This window comes from Pseudophryne corroboree, chromosome 6, assembly GCF_028390025.1.
Source record: "Pseudophryne corroboree isolate aPseCor3 chromosome 6, aPseCor3.hap2, whole genome shotgun sequence".
Lineage (NCBI taxonomy): Eukaryota > Metazoa > Chordata > Amphibia > Anura > Myobatrachidae > Pseudophryne > Pseudophryne corroboree.
The window spans coordinates 745,995,990-746,013,950 of NC_086449.1; the positions used below are offsets into that span (position 1 = coordinate 745,995,990).

At 43.3% G+C, this 17,961-nt stretch overlaps 1 protein-coding gene across 6 annotated transcripts in view; it reads left to right on the forward strand.

Moving 5' to 3' along the window:
* The window catches only part of CALD1 (caldesmon 1), a 267,520-nt gene that overhangs the window by 39,229 nt on the left and 210,330 nt on the right, over positions 1-17,961 (forward strand). The window contains exon 2 of one of the 6 annotated variants that reach the window (XM_063928507.1): positions 3,639-3,709. The exons of the other annotated variants lie outside the window; for them this stretch is intronic. The gene's annotated coding sequence lies outside the window, so the exon portion shown is untranslated. The remainder of the gene's footprint in view (positions 1-3,638; positions 3,710-17,961) is intronic. 6 annotated transcript variants of the gene reach the window in all.

The following is a 17,961-nucleotide window of genomic DNA, read 5'->3' on the forward strand; positions in this document are numbered from 1 at the left end:
AGCCTTGGAGAGAGATGAAGTGGATAGATATAAAGTACCAGCCTATTAGCTCCTAACTGCCATGTTACAGGCTATGCAGAAAACAGGGCTTCTCTCTGCTTTACGCTATTCACGGAGCCAGTTACCATGGAGAAGTCCCTGACTTCTCCAGCGGCATCCCTGCTATGCGGCTGAATCGCATCACCATATTTTAGTATGGTGAGTGTGATTCATGAAGGAATGGAACGCTCCTGTAATCCCTAGTGGAATTTGTAAAAGAGTGTGAGTGTTTCTTGATCCATTGGGCACCCGGTAAATTATAATAGCGTGATTAAGATATTTTATAAGATATATTTGTATAAAATAAAGCAACAACGTACAGCAGAAAAACATATGAAACATAAGACAATAGGGTGGTATGGCAAAACACCCAATAGAGTAATGGTAAGTAAAGGCAATAACAAAACAGAATCAATCTGTTTGGATAATGGCGTACCCGGTACTTGGAGGTGGAGCCACTGAGGTGTTAAAACGGAATGTGTCCTAGGTGAAACCCCGTCGGGCTCCAGAGCTTTTCACCGGCAGGCTAAGAGTCCTTATAGATAACAGAAAATCACTCCTTCCAATGTAGATGCACCAACGCGTTTTGAGCTCCTGGCTCTTTATCAAGACAGATGGAAGGTGTTTGAATGGTGACTCCTTTTATTCCCCTAGATCGAAAATGTGCAGTAGCGTCACTTCTGGTCGTAGGGTACTTCCTGTTCACGCTCCAAATAGACTTCCAGTAATCGTGGGACAACAGACTTCCAGTGATGCAGTTTGTTTACTTCCGGTCTCGGCAATTCTCCCGATCTGCAGCCATCTTTACTACTGGATATATCCTCATATGAGTGGGCGGAATTAAATATACAGATTCTCTACGTTTTTTGAAGGAAAATTTGTTTTGATATGTGGAATAAGAAAAAAACATAAAATTAGATCATGACATTTAATTCAAATGTAGATAGTCACAATTAGGTAGATAAAAAGTGAAAAAAAATTAAAATAGGTGAGGGCAATTGAGCACTAATTTGCAATGGGGGATGTTATTCATGGAGTTGAAATTATGACCCGAGGAACCATTTGAGTTCAAAATCTTTGTTTAAACTTCTTGGGAATAATGTTTTTAACTTAAAGATCCACTTCTTGCTAATCGAGATTCTCCATCTTGATTTCTCCAAGTATTTTTTATTTGTTCGATCCCTAAAAAATTCTTGATGTGGTTGGTTGAACAGTTGTGTTTCGTTTTGAAATGTTCTGAGAAAGAGTGTGTTTCTAATCCTCTCTTTACATTTCTTAAATGTTCATTCATACGTGTTTTTAATGCTTTTGAAGTCCTACCTACATAAAATAGACCACATGTGCATTCTAAGAGGTAGACAACATTAGGGGTGTGGCATGTGATAAAGTCCTCGATCCTAAAATTTTATCCATTTATTTTGTAGTTGGTTGTATGTGATTTATCACTTTTTACGGTTTTGCACATATTACAACATCTGCATCGATGAAAGCAATTCATTCTTATACGTACAGGATTGTTGTCGGGCAATGCGCTCTTAACAAGAATCTTTTGAAGGTTGTCCGCTCTTCTGTAAATGAATTGGGGTTTGGAGGGAAGAAGTGTTGACAAAATTGGATCTCTGTGTAAGATGTGCCAATGTCTCTTAAATATATTTTCCATCTTTCTATGATGTGATCCATACTGCGTGATAAATAAATACAAAGTTGTTCCTCTTAGAGTGGACCTTTGGTTTGAATATTAGTAGAGTGTCTCTGTTGTCCTTTAAGGTGGTATTTTTTACTTCTTCGATGTTATCGCTATTATAGCCCCGGGCTATAAAATTAGTTTCCATTGAAGCCATTTGTTCTTCACAAATGTGTGTTTCAGTGCAATTTCTTTGATACACTGAAACTGACTTTTTGGCACTCCATCAAGCCATCTTTGAAGATGTTCGCTGTCTCTATATAACTGTTGCTATCTGTAGGTTTTCAATACATTTTCGTATGGATTTTTCAATCTTTAATATAGATAGTCAAGTCAAGAAAGTTTATTTCTTCCTTGCTTATGTTGAAGGTAAGTTGAAGGTTAAGCAAATTGTTGTTCAATGAATTGCAGAAGGCTTGTAACTCCTCCAACGTTCCCTTTCAAAAGAAAATTACATTGTCTATGTATCAATACCAAGATACTAGATTCATACCCCATACCATGCAGTTCTTAATTGTATCCGTCTCCCATTTTGCTAGGAGGAGGTTAGTATAGCTGGGGGCGAATCTAGTACCCATAGCTGTGCCAATAAGCTGCAAAAAATATTCCTCATTGAAATAAAAGTAATTTTTTTGTAGGATAAAACTTATAGTTTCTTTGATTAAATCTATTTTACTTCTACTATGGTTTAATGATGATTCGTTGGTCTTCATGTAAATTTTTGATGGCAGTACGCTCGTTTCTGGTGAGGTTCCATTTTCTGACGTATTTCTTTTTTTCTATGCTTTCCAAATCATCCAAAACCAATTTGGTGAAACTGTCCATGAAAGGACCTTTTTTATGTGAAGGGTAAAAGGTTGAAGCTTTTTTGAAATTGTGGGATTCTGTGGTGGTCGTTGGTTCTTGATTGTGAACAAATTGTTTTAGAGTAAGTTTCCTTACATATTTTTGTACATCAATGAATGACTGGAAATGGTTCATTTTACGAGTTGGAGCAAATTTCAGACCCTTTTAGAGGACTCATTCTTCCTCATCTGTGAGAGTTCATGAGCTCAAGTTAAATATTCTACATGGTTGTTTTGGTACTGCCAACTCAGAATTTTTTTTTCTTTTTCCATAGTTTTGTACGTTTCCGTGGTTTCTTTCCCCCCCCTCATGTGCCCCTCTTCTTCTCCCTAAAAAAGGGGGATTTCTCCATGTAGTACTTTCATCAGTGGGGTCAAGTCTGTTTATAGTTCGTATTTCCCTTGGCGGTGGGAATCTGTTGTTTGTTCTAAATGGACGTCTGGGTGTTCTCCATTGATTATTGTTGTATTTGTATTGTCTTTGATTATACTGCGGTGCTTGATGAAAGGGGAGATGGTTTTCTTCCCTTCTTCCTCTTAATTTATCCCTATAATGGTACTCTCTGTGGTTCTGGTACCTAGGTTGTGACCTTGAAGAATTTGTACGTGCTTGGTTCTCTTTTGATTGTGTTTGTTCCTTTTTGGTGCTTTTCTTAGATCTTCTCTTGTTGTCTCTACTTGTTTTAAGGGGTGTAGTATGGTATGCCGGCTGCCGGGCTCCCGGCGACCAGCATACCGGCGCCGGGAGCCCGACTGTCGGCATACCGACAGCGTGGCGAGCGCAAATGAGCCCCTTGTGGGCTCGCTGCGCTCGCCACGCTGCGGGAACGGTGGCGCGCTAAGCGCGCCACGCTATTTATTCTCCCTCCAGGGGGGTCGTGGACCCCCACGAGGGAGAATATCTGTCGGTATGCCGGGTGTCGGGATTCCGGTGCCGGTATACTGTGCGCCGGGATCCCGACATTCGGGAGACCACCAGTTTTAAGGTAATTAAAATATCTCTGAATTTTCCCCCCACTTTTTGTTTACTAATTTTCTTGTGTTCTTTCCGCAATTTCTGCTTCATCAAGGGAGAGAGGCGGCGGTCAGCATGCTGGGCGGCCTTGCCCTGTGATGGACGGCCCCCAGCATCGAACAAAAGGTAATTACCAGAATTTGCAATCCTTACTGAATCAGCCTCCTCCAATTTTGTTCCTCCTAAGTGCACACCACTTTTTTATTGCTTTAGTTGATTCTATGCTCCTAAATTTCAGACTCCTGAATGTGACCATTTAATAGCAGTTTAAAAACACTTTGGTGCCCAATTTGCAGGTTTTGGTGAGTCCTTTGCTTTTCCTTACAGTGTTTTGTGGTTTTCCTGCCTAGGCATTCCACATTCTCTCACTGTTTATTTGAATTGACAAGGGTTATTATTTTTGGATAATTGACTGGAAAATAAGCTATACAAAATGCGCCTGTTATAGTTTTGAATTATGGTGCATCATTAACGTTGCTTTAAAAAAAATAAACAATACTCGTTTCTTATTAAAAGCCACAGAGTGGAAGTGCCCTACACATACGTCTTAAGCCAGCATTGTAATAAGGTGTTGGGAGGGTGATAAGCTGACAACCAGACTGTTTATTCTGCTGAAATATAGCGGCCTAAATATGACTGATAAGGACAATAATTCTTCAGCTGTTAAAAGCAATGGTAATGTAACCCTGGCTCCCACATCCTTCAGTTCCTACAAATGCCCCGAAAACCTCTTGCATTGTACAGGCTTCACTATGACTCTTGGTTTAAAATAAAATATATTTTTCAACAATTGGAAATATCCCAATGTACAGTTTAAAGGGACATCAAGGTTCATTTCCCAAGCTGCAAAAATGTAACTGGTAGCACAATTACAGTTTTGTGCCAACCTCACTCAGGGTAATATTAATAGCTGGAGGTGCCACCACCATGACATGGCCCCCCATACCTGTTACAGTGTGCCTGTCCATGAGGCACCTCGGCTTAATATGCTTATCTTGCGGCGCTATCTGTCCTGGGATGAATTCAGAAAGATGGAGCATGTGCAGGAGAGCGCAAGACTATGGTGTGCACTGGCGGTGCTGTTTTTTTAGAATAGATCACTAGAAAGATGGTGCATAGTGAGCTTTGGAGCCGCAAGCGCAGGCATCTGGTCCTGGGTGCAGGGTGTGCAGATTGGGGCCTCCCTGGACCCATGGGCTTATATGCCCTGCACCCATGATAGATAACCTGCTGTCTGTACTATCGCACCTGTTTATATCAGTAAGTGCCGGTAGTAATGCAGTAATTGCAGCAGCTTCAACATTCTTCTCTTTATTACGGGAGGAGTTTAGCTGATTGGAGCTTTCTTACTGAATGTAGGCTAGAGGCAACCTCATTCTGTTTCTACATGCAAAAACAACATTTCTTACTGGTGGAAGAGATATTTAAATGAGTTTAAAGGGATGGAGGTGGCGAGCTGACGTATGCCATATACACAGGCGTGCGCAGAGACTGACTGGCGGGTGCCGCTCCGGACTTCCCCCCCTCCACGGCATTATAGTGTTCTCTCACCTCCCCTGTCCTGGATATAGACTGCTCACCTGGTCCGCTCATCTGGGCCGCCCAGGTGAGCAGTTTATATCCAGGACAGGGGAGGTGAGAGAACACTATAATGCCGTGGAGGGGGGGAAGTCCGGAGCGGCACCCGCCAGTCAGTCTCTGCGCACGCCTGTGGCCATATAATGTATGTTGCTCTACACTGCCTCATTATGGGCTTGATTCAGGGATGGGGGCATCTGCGTTCACTCTAGCATCTGTTGCCGGAGTTGCAGCTGAGATAATATGCACATGCTAGTATTAGCCCTTCTATGGTGTACAAGTGAGTGTCTCAATATGCCAGGACTGAGCCGCCCACTCTCTGCCTCTCTAAACGCTGTGATACCGCCACTAAATCTTTAGAGGCCACCATCGGTGCACCAACACTTGCACCATCAACACTCGCACCAGTACTATGGCAGGTGCAGCTTCACCATCTGATTCCAGCCTTCTATGGTTGCACATGTGCATCTGGGAACGCAGCCGCTGTCCCTGACACGCCAGGGGCACCCCATATCACACCCATTAGACAGATTGTTTTGTGTTCAATTCAGGCCATTTGCCAGCCACCGCCAAGGAACCCGCAACGCTGTCCCACCCTATTTCTGATACCCTCGGCCCCATACGCAACCGTATGTTCACGCATGCACCGTAGTGGTTTTAGAAATGCTTCCACATGCACAGTTACTAAAAATCACTCAACTGCGTGAACATCGGAATGACGTGCTAATTGCATGCAGCTCGGAATCAGGCCCCTATGTGAGAACATACCATATAATAAAAGTACAAATGTGACAGGAGAAATGAAGACTTGGGAAATTCCGATGTTCCCTTGCCAACATGAGTTATATACAACATAAATGAAACTGTCAGGCTTGCCACAACCTTTTCAGGAGTGTGTCTGAGCCTGCAACTGCAAATACATATTGTATGCAGTTTTAAGGGCTCCAGTGGTGTACTTACAGTGGACAGTCTGATGAACCATAGTTTTGCTTAGACGCTTGATGGAGCCACCACTGGTGTGCCCTCCATCATAGGCGCTGTCAGTGGCCATTTTTAAAAAATTTACAAGCAGGGATCATGATTCCTGATTTTTCCATGTTTTTGATAAAGGATTTTTTTTTCTAATGGGTCTATTCAATGCCTGTCAGATCTTCTCCGACGGACAGGATCCGACAAGTCAGAATTCAATTAGTGGGCATTTCCAAAAGGTTTTGCCCGTTTTCGACAATGCTGATCCGACTTTTCATGAAGTCGGATCAGCATTGTCGAAAACAGGAGAAAAACCTGTCAGAATTGGCTGCTAATTCGTCAAAACATGTGGATCCACGGCTAATCCGCCAATCCACGTGTTTTCCAACAAGTCGGAAAAACGGCAGCTCCATTAAATAGGTCGAATCAGCAATTCTGACTTTAATTGAACAGACCCATAAGCTGGAAAGTTCACTCTTTTCCAAAATAGTCTGCTGCATTTGCCATGTAAAGAGAAACAGAGTTTATAGACAGGGCAAATGTCAGATCACATGGATGTTCTGGTTTTATGTCTTAAAATACAAATCATGTCATTAAGGGAAGTAGGTGGGATCCGGGAGGGTGCACTGCTCTACCGGGAGCCCAAGAGAATTCACCGAAACTCGTCAGTCTCCCAGAAGGTAGGTGGGCTTACCCCACATTCATGAATTACAGACCGTTATCCAGGGATAGATCCCCAGGACTGCTTTAGCTCACAGGACTGTACACTTTTTACCTCTTGAATTATGTATCTTCTTATCAAAACAAATTCCTTTTTGTCACCTATTGGCTATTTTCAGATTAATTGGTGACTCCTTTCCTGTCTCATCTTTGAATCACTTCTCCTATCATGTCAACTGATTGCAATTATCTAACCAGAAACAGACCTATCGCTTTCTGACCCACTGCAGGAGTCCAGGAATGCATGATGCAACCTTAGAGGAATGTTTTCTCTTTTACGCTGGGCACCTAGTAAGGAACCTTTTCGTTCAATTGTGCGGTCTCACGAGCTGGACGCACTGTACCCTTTGAGTCATGTCTATGCCTTCTCCGTCATACTTGTGTGTCCTTGTTGCGTTTCTAGATATGATTTGTTTTTTGGTATAATTTGTTGGTGCTGCAGACTTTTGTAAGTAATCATTGATGATGATTGGACTTAATTGTACTGTTAAAGGACAATTCCACCTTCATTACAGTATATAAGCCTTCCATTGTGCAGCAAAAAAGAGATTTCTCCCTCTGGGTAACCCCCTTTTTTCCTTTACTCTAGTGCTGTCATTCCCAAACATATTGTATTCTGTCACAATCAAAAAAAAGAGGTAGGTAAAAATGAGTAAGTGTTAGCAGTGTTTGAGCGTTCATTAGACCATAATTCCAAATCCTCATATACTAGCGTCAGGTTAAACATTAAAATTACTTTCAGAGGTCATAAGGTATTTTGGTTGCCGTGACTAAGGGTATTTTGTACAATGGGCTAGTGATGCCTTGCACCGGGAATGCTGGGAAAGGAAGTGGAAGGGATTTTTTTTACGGCATTGTACAGATGTAGCCATGCTCATCTTGCTATGATGCTGAGATATGAGAATTTAGTATTCTGATGAATTTATGGGGTCTATTTACTAAGTCAATCGGCTCCTAACTGTCATTTTTCAAACACAGCTAGTGGCATAGCAGTTAGGAGCCGATTGGCTGGTACTTTATCTCCAGCGACTTTATCTCCATCCAAGGCTTAGTAAATAGACCCCTAAGTCCCCAGATGGGGTGTCACAACTGCACTCAAAGGTAAGCAGGAGATATTTGGATATCCTTAGCATTACCTTTGTAAAGAATGGCCACATTGTTAAACACCCCCTCATCGTTGCTTACTCCTGAGCGCGTTCACTAATGCCGAACGTCTTTTTGTGCGTCTTTATCCTCGAAAATGGGTCTTATTAGCATCACTATACAAACAGAGTATGTGGATATGCGGCATGTGTATATTATGTGTGCTACTGCAGCTGTATCTGCTTATGAAATGCTATGTTACAGTGATTTCCACTGACATTGTAACATTTCGTATGCAGGTACAGCTGCAGTCGCAAACAGAATATACACATGCCGCATATCATTTTATTCAGCGTAGTCTGCTTGTGCGTCTTCTTCACATAGCAATGCGAATAAGACGCATTTTCACACAAAAAAACCCCAAAACCTCTCATTGTTGGCAAATCGCACAAGAGTTGCCGACTCTCGTACACCCTGTGTGCCACGACTCATAACGTACAGAGGCCAGATGAGGAAGGACGCATCGGTGTAATGTGATAATGGTACTTTAGACAAATCTGCATGATCATCGGGATGCGGTTAATATACCGCCTGTCGGGATCTTGCTGCCGGTATAGTGACAGCCAGCATCCTGTCAGTTGGTCACCCGTATGTATTCCTGATCATCATATAGTGTGTATGCCCCATCCGTCCTTCAGAGAATTGTCCCATTGGAAATTGAAATTTTCAACAACTTTTGCAGAAATGAAGGCATAAGGAATAGGCCTCTGTGTCTCACCCTGAGCACACCGCACTGGTATACGGACTCTGGGTCAACAGCACTTAGGTTGACACACCTTAGGTCGATGCCTATTGGTCGACAGTGACTAGGTCGACACCAGAAATAGGTCGACATCGCCATTAGGTCAACATGGACAAGGTCGACATGGAAGCAAGCCATACGAGGGGACACGGTGCACTAATTGGGATTCCTGGTTACTTTACGAAGAAAACGACACAATTTAAAAACAAACAAACTCATGTCGACCTTTTTCCATGTCGATCTTGTTCATGTTGACATAATGGCCCTGTCGACCTACTCATTGTTGATCAATAGTCGTCGACATAATCTGTGTCAACCTAGTCACTGTCGTCCCTGAGTTCCATATCCCGCCACACTTGGTAGGCATAAATAACAGTGGGCATATTGACAGCTGCACACATCTATTTTAATATGGTTTTGTTCTTTTTAATGAAATGACCGATCTGTCTCCCAGATTACTTCAGCTATGCCAGGAACTTGAAGGATCCTCTGGAAAGAAACAGATTGCTTCTCTGCAGTAACAGCCGATAATTCTAGATTTAAATGCTGAGTCAAACTTCTGACCTTACACGCTGGAATCAGACATGTCATTTCTTTGACATTCTTTATCCAGTGCTTAATGTGATCTGTTGGCAGTTGCAATGTGAATGATTTAACAGCGCTGATTTGCTGAATGTCAGCGGTGGATTACAATGGGAGTGTTTTTGGGGGCTGTAACGGAGCCAGTTCACCCCCCCTTCTAACTCAGTGGTGAAAAAAATTTCTTGCAAAGTGTTGACATGAACGAAGGGACTTCTGTAATACTACGGACTTGTGGCTTTTGTTGCCTACTAGAAGATGCTTGAAGCGTTAAGCTGGTTGTGTATCAGTGCTGGGTTTTTAAGGAAGCTGGTGGTCCTGAATCTGCAGGGCACGAGTCTCAGCGCTGCACATTATCCATCAGAACATGAAGTCTAGACATACTAGATACACCAGAGGCAGGGGTGTATCTATAATGGGTGCACCCATTTCTTCTGTACTCTCCTCTCCTGATTCCTACCATGGCTGCGGCAGTGCGGCCATTATCCTGGCATTTCCCGGGAGACCTGCGCATGCGTAGTAGACTAGCACAGCTCTAGAGTCTACTAGCGCTCACACAATACGCTGCCAGCTGAAGAGTAGGGGGCCTGGACGGAGACTGCATACGGGACCCCTCCTCACTTAATACGCCCCTGACCAGTGGGATGGGCCTGTAAATGCTGCCTGCCTCCTGAGACCATGGATCGGTATACAATGAGCCTGATTCTGCGTCGGATACAAATACAAGTGCGGACCTTAAAACCCCCCCTCCAAAAAAAAAGTGTGTTGACCTTTTTCTTGGCAACCTTTTGACCCTGTCAACCTTTTATACTGTCTACCTTTTCCATGTTGAACTTTTGACCTCGTCGACCTTTGCATTTTGAACATTTTGAATTGACCTATTGACTATCTTTGTACTGTAGATCTATTAAGTCACACCCAATCAGACTGTGGGGTCTACATGGGGGTGGTATTCATGTGACCGGCGGTCGGGAGACCGACAGTCACATGACCTCCTCCAGCATCCCGACCCCTCACTATCCTGATGGTCGGCATGCCGACCAACAGGGACTATTTCCACTCGTGGGTGTCCACGACACCCATAGAGTGGGACTAGAGCCCGTGGCGACCGTCGCCACCGAGTCCGCAAGGGGCTTGCTGCACTCGCCCCTCCCTGCCGGGATTCCGGCGTCGGTATGCTGCCGGGATCCCGGCGTCGGTAAGCTGACCGGTGGTCTCCTGACCGCCGGTCAGCCATACTACACCCCTACATGGTATAACAGTCACTTTCACATGAGTTCTAGCTCATATATTAGGCACCTAAGAAAGGAGGTTGGCAAACTATTGTAGCTGCCAGATATTGGGGGCCTGCACTATATACTAGGCAACACAATTATCTAATATATACTGAACAGTAGTATGGGCACCATATCTTTTTTTAATACTCACCACCTGAATAGGCTAATGAGGAAATGTACTGTACTAAGCCTTAGAGAGTGATAAAGTGGAGAGAAATAAAGTACCAGCCAATCAGCTCGTAACTGTCATACTACAGGCAGTTTTGAAAAATGACAGGAGCTGGTTGGTTGGTACTTTATCTCTCTCCATTTATCACTATCCAAAGCTTAGTACATAGGCCCTCATTCCGAGTTGATCGCTCGCTGGCTACTTAGCACCAGAATGGTTTATTGTGTACTACTAACCCTCAGCGGATGTTCTGTATTGTATACTTTACACTAGAAAGGAAATTGCATTGTGTACTGGTCTCTGGAAAACAGAGCTCTGACTTCTGTACTGGTCATCAGATTCTGAGGCTCTGAACTGTATAGCAGACATTCTGCAAGGGCCGGTACACTGCTCATCAGGCTATGGGGCTCCGTATGTCTACAGTTCAGATGGGGCTGTATTGTATTTGTTTGTAGGTTGTTATGATATCAATATACCAGAATGTGTAAAATGATCCCTTCAACCCAGCGGGAGGCAGTCAATCGATCGCCTGTCGTGATTCCGGCGGTCAGGATACCGACGCCGGAATCCCAACATCAGCTGAAATACCGGCGGTCGGAGTCCTGACCGCCGGCTGGTTACCCTTCTTGAGTGGTGGTGCACGCCACCACCCGGAGGGGAATAGAAACCTGTGGCGACCTTTGGTCAACACCGGGCCTGAAGCATGGCGAGCGCAGCAAGTCCACGGGGGGATGCGCTGCGCTTGCCGCCAGGATCCCGGCTGTCAGTCTCCTGACCGCCGGGATCTCGTACTGATCCCCAACCCAGCAACTCACAATTATTTTGCTGGGGCTCTCTGTGCACAATAGACCTACCATAATTGTTCAGCTCCTGTCCCATTAGGCTGTATCTAACCCAGCATTGCTGTGCATAGTGCCATTATGTGATAACAGGATTGTTTGGAGTTCTCATAATAAAAGTAATGTGGTTTAGACTGAAAGTTAAAGAATTAGGTCCGTCCCAATGAGTAAGGGGCAGAACAAAAACAGTTTGTGGTGTGTGGTCCCCAGGCTTGGTCAATGCACCACAGCCAATAGTGGTTAGGAACAAAGACTGTCATGTGATATTTCATGAAAACATTATAATCCTCTAGGGACACCGTGTCATCTGAAGTCTTGCTCGTTGCAGCATTCGTACACTTCACCCTGTGCTATTTGATACCTGCTATGCTTCGTGCAGAGAGTTATCTTCGATATCAGTAAATCTTTTGCAGCTACTGACTGGAATTTCACCCTAACCCAATGCTTACTGTTACAGTAAACCCATGGAATCCTAAATATGCATTTAATTGGGTGTCTTTAAACCACAGTTTTGTTCTACTCCATTTTATTAGTTAGACATGGCAGTTAACGAAGTAAGTCATGTTTGTGTTAATGTATTTCAGTCTTTCCTATTTATTAGCACAAGGGTATTATTACACATGCAGTAATGATGTAACTATGGTGATAAGTGGTAAATAAAAAAAGAAACAATTTCCAAAAAGTTTGATGTGATTCCTAGAGCATTGGTTCTTCATCTCATCCCTAAAGATTTCCCAACAGTCCATGATTCGATGATCTCTGTCTGTGGAAGCAGGTGAGATAATTACGGGTATAGGACTCCAGGTCGACACCAAAAAGGTCGACACACAGGTCGACACACCTTAGGTCTACACCTGAAGTAGGTCGACATGAACAAGGTTGACATGGAAAAAGGTCGACATGAGTTTGTTATGAGTTTTTTTGTGTCGTTTTCTTTGTAGAGTGACCGGGAACCCCAATTAGTGCACCATGTCCCCTTGCATGGCGAGCGAGAGGTTACCGTTCCCAATTGTAGTCCACGTGGATCGTAAATTATGAAAAAGTTCAAAAAATGTGAAAAACTCAAGTCGCCCTTTTTCCATATCGGCCTTGTTCACGTCGACGTTTTGTCCATTTCGACCTATTTCAGGTGTCGACCTAAGGTGTGTCGACCAATTGGTGTCGACCTAAGGTGTGTCGACATTTTTTGGCGTCAACCTGGAGTCCGGATACCGATAATTACTGACCCAGGAAAACAGAGCAACTTGCCTGTGCATGATTAAAGAAATCTGCAAACCAAGACCTGCTGAGGTACCCGGGGACTGGGGTCGAGAATATAATTTGGGAACCATATTCTTTTTTTTTAATTATTATTATTATTTCTTTTAGGGGTGATTATTTTGCCTCTGGAATTGGAATATCTGGTCAATTAAGTAAATTCCACAGGAAAATATTACTGGGAGAAGGTGTGAAATAGGCTTCACAGTTTAGAAAAAGGCATCTCTTCTATTGGTCATAACCAATTAGGGCATATTAACCAAGGGGATTTTGTGGCAAGTATCGATAAAAACTATTGCCCTTATTTATCAATGAGTGATAAATTTCACTGTGAGTGATAAATTGCACCAGCCAATCAGCTCCTAACTTCCATGTCACAGGCTGTATTTGAAAATGACAGGAGCGGATTGGCTGGTACAGTTTATCACTCACAGTGAAATGTATTACTCATTGATAAATAAGGGCATAAGTATCCCCACTATAAGAAGGGGGGACAGTAGCAAATATCTCCACAGTGGTCTCTCTACTTTTGAACACAAAGCAGCAGTTCCTGTGGTTGTTACATTTTCATATTTACCAAGCTACAGAATACAAAGTATTACAGACCTAGGCCCCAGCAGCTGACACCACCTAAAGATGATGCTAGTCGTTGTAAGTGGTGATAATTTCTTATTGCCATGATAAGAAATGATAGATGTTAGGACCAATTCCTGTAAATATGCCCCTATATACGCTTAAAGAAAAAAAAGCCATTTTCTGTGATCTGTATTCTGTAGAAATGGAGTAGAAAATCAAAATCAAGTTTTATATATATAGGTTTGCATCATTTCATTCACAGAACATGTTTTTTTTATTGTGAAGCAAACAACAAATAGGACAAAATAACAGAAAACTTCAGCGTGCATAACTATTCACCCCCCTAAAGTCAGTACTTTATAGAGCCACCTTTTGCTGCAATTACAGCTGCAAGTCGCTTTGGATAAGTCTCCGTGAGCTTGCCACATCTTACCACTGGGATTTTTGCCCATTCCTCAAGGCAAAACTGCTCCAGCTCCTTCATGTTGGATGGTTTCCGCTTGTGAACAGCAATCTTCAAGTCTGACCACAGATTCTCAATTGGATTGAGCTCTGGGCTTTGACTAGGCCATTCCAACAAATTTAAATGTTTCCTCTTAAACCACTCGAGTGTTGCTTTAGCAGTATGCTTCGGGTCATTGTCCTGCTTGAAGGTGAACCTCCGTTCCAGTCTCATATCACAGGTAGACTGAATCAGGTTTTGCTCAAGAATATCCCTGTATTTAGCACCATACATCTTTCCCTCGACTCGAAACAGTTTCCTAGTCCCTGCTGCTGAAAAACATCCCCACAGCATGATGCTGCCACCACCATGTTTCACTGTGGGGATGGTGTTCTTGGGGTGATGGGATGTGCTGGGTTTATGCCAGACATAGCGTTTTCCTTGGTGGCCGAAAAGTTCAATTTTAGTTTCATCTGACCAGAGCACCTTCCTCCATACATTTGGGGTGTCGTCCACATGCCTTTTGGCTAACTCAAAACGTGCCTTCTTATTTTTAACACTAAGTAATGGCTCATTTTCTGGCCAATCTTTCATAAAGCCCAGCTCTATGGAGTGTACGGCTTATTGTAGTCAAATGTGCAGATACAGCAGTCTCTGCTGTGGAACTCTGCAGCTCCTTTAGGGTTACCTTTGGTCTCTGTGCTGCCTCTCTGATTAATGCCCTACTTGCCCGGTCTGTGAGGTTTGGTTGCCGGCCCTCTATTGGCAGGTTTGTTGTGGTACCATGTTCTTTCCATTTGAAGATGATGGATTTGATGGTGCTCCGGGGGATCATCAAAGATATTTTTTTAGAACCCAACTCTGACTTGTACTTCTCAACAACTTTGTCCCTAACTTGTTTGGAGAGCTCCTTGGTCTTCATGGTGTGATGCTTCTTGCTTAGTGGTGTTGCAGCCTCTGGGGCCTTTCAGAAAAGGTGTGTTTATACTGACCGATCATGTGACACTTAGATTGCACAAAGGTGGACTTCATTTCACTAATTATGTGACTTCTGAAGGTATTTGGTTGCACCAGAACGTTTGAGGGGCTTCATGGCAAAGGGGGTGAATACATATGCTCATGCCAATTTTCAGATTTCTATTTCTAAAAAATATTTTTTATATAAATTTTTCTCATTTCACTTCACCAACTTAGACTATTTTGTGCAGATCCATCACATAAAATTCAGATAAAAAAAAAATTAATTACAGATTGCAATGTAACAAAATAGGTAAAAAGCCAAGGGGGGTGAATACTTTAGCAAGGCACTGTATGTATGTATGTATGTATGTATGTATATACACTGCTCAAAAAAATAAAGGGAACACTTAAACAACACAATGTAACTCCAAGTCAATCACACTTCTGTGAAATCAAACTGTCCACTTAGGAAGCAACACTGATTGACAATTTCACATGCTGTTGTGCAAATGGAATAGACAACAGGTGGAAATTATAGGCAATTAGCAAGACACCCCCAATAAAGGAGTTGTTCTGCAGGTGGTGACCACAGACCACTTCTCAGCTCCTATGCTTTCTGGCTGATGTTTTGGTCACTTTTGAAAGCTGGCGGTGCTTTTACTCTAGTGGTAGCATGAGACGGAGTCTACAACCCACACAAGTGGCTCAGGTAGTGCGGCTCATCCAGGATGGCACATCAATGCGAGCTGTGGCAAGAAGGTTTGCTGTGTCTGTCAGCGTAGTGTCCAGAGCATGGAGGTGCTACCAGGAGACAGGCCAGTACATCAGGAGACGTGGAGGAGGCCGTAGGAGGGCAACAACCCAGCAGCAGGACCACTACCTCCGCCTTTGTGCAAGGAGGAACAGGAGGAGCACTGCCAGAGCCCTGCAAAATGACCTCCAGCAAGCCACAGATGTGCATGTGTCTACTCAAACGATCAGAAACATACTCCATGAGGGTGGTATGAGGGCCCAACGTCCACAGGTGGGGGTTGTGCTTACAGCCCAACACCGTGCAGGACGTTTGGCATTTGCCAGAGAACACCAAGATTTGCAAATTCGCCACTTGCGCCCTGTGCTCTTCACAGATGAAAGCAGGTTCTCACTGAGCACATGTGACAGCCGTGACAGAGCCCGGAGATGCCAAGGAGAACGTTCTGCTGCCTGCAACATCCTCCAGCATGACCGGTTTGGCAGTGGGTCAGTAATAGTGTGGGGTGGCATTTCTTTGGGGGGCCGCACAGCCCTCCATGTGCTCGCCAGAGGTAGCCTGACTGCCATTAGGTACCGAGATGAGATCCTCAGACCCCTTGTGAGACCATATGCTGGTGCGGTTGGCCCTGGGTTCCTCCTAATGCAAGACAATGCTAGACTTCATGTGGCTGGAGTGTGTCAGCAGTTCCTGCAAGACGAAGGCATTGATGCTATGGACTGGCCTGCCCGTTCCCCAGACCTGAATCCAATTGAGCACATCTGGGACATCATGTCTCGCTCCATCCACCAACGCCACGTTGCACCACAGACTGTCCAGGAGTTGGCGGATGCTTTAGTCCAGGTCTGGGAGGAGATTCCTCAGGAGACCATCCACCACCTCATCAGGAGCATGCCCAGGCATTGTAGGGAGGTCATACAGGCACGTGGAGGCCACACACACTACTGAGCCTCATTTTGACTTGTTTTAAGGACATTACGTCAAAGTTGAATCAGCCTGTAGTGTGTTTTTCCACTTTAATTTTGAGTGTGACTCCAAATCTAGACCTCCATGGGTTAATAAATTTGATTTCCATTGATAATATTTGTGTGATTTGGTTGTCAGCACATTCAACTATGTAAAGAACAAAGTATTTAATAAGAATATTTCATTCATTCAGATCTAGGATGTGTTATTTTAGTGTTCCCTTTATTTTTTTGAGTAGTGTAGATAGATAGATAGATAGATAGATAGATAGATAGATAGATAGATAGATAGATAGATAGATAAGATATATAGATATACTGTTTGCTTGTCTATTTATTTATTTTCTTTTTTTTTCTTTTTAACACCTATATCGGGCAAACCGTATAATACTAAATAAACCAGTATTTCCCCCAAAAAGTAACCGGTTCTCCCTAAATCCTGCATTTTTATGTTTATAGGTATTCAAAACAATTTGGAGGATTACTATTGTAGCCCATCCTTCTCAGAGTGGGAATTTTGGATTTATTAGTAACTTCCAGTGAATCCAGCACTAGATAATGGCACATAACTTGCCCTGTCTCTCATTATTACATACATAAATCCAAAGTGTGTTGTTATAAATGTTTGCATTTGAGTCGGGATTGCTGTCACTTACGTGCTAGTTAGGAACTAAAATTTGTATGGCTGGAAATGTATAATAAAAAAAATTCCATTGTCCAGGTCTCCATGGTCTAGGTTGGATTAAAAGTGAGGATGTTTGATAATTTTCCTCTACATTGCTTTTCTGGTATGGTACATTTGTCTAAGTAGGGAGTATGTACTACTTGTACATTACACACCGAGGACCCATAAACTGTACAAGAGCAACTTATTGCAACACCGAGCAGAGCCTCTGATTAGAGAAAAATCAGACATCCAGGTCACTACTTTACTCTTCTGAATTTTCCCAATAACAAATTAAAGCTGTTGATTCAGAGAAGACAGGTTATAAAGGAACTGCTGAATTGTTGACTCTAAGAATGTCCATTAAGTCCACAAGTCCTGACACTCATGGTGAAGTACAGACCTTGCGTTGTTTGCCAAAGCCTATGCTGTTACTTCTCAACTCTCCCATAATATCCAGGAGATTCCCGAATTATGGAGGCTCTCTCATGCTCCTCAGAGAACGTGATAGTCTTTCCTTACCACCCATTTGCTGAGTCAAGTATGTGGACCATGGGGGTTTGATGATGTGTTTTGCTTTGCAGTGCATAATTGTGGTCCCACACTACCTGCTGTAAAATGCAGTGAACAGCGATCATGAACAGCAATTGTGATTGGTTGCATCTCACACAGAGGGGGTTTTGCAAAAAATTGTGAATAAAGCAGATATACATTGTTCCTGCGATAAGGCACCAAGAGCTGCACAGA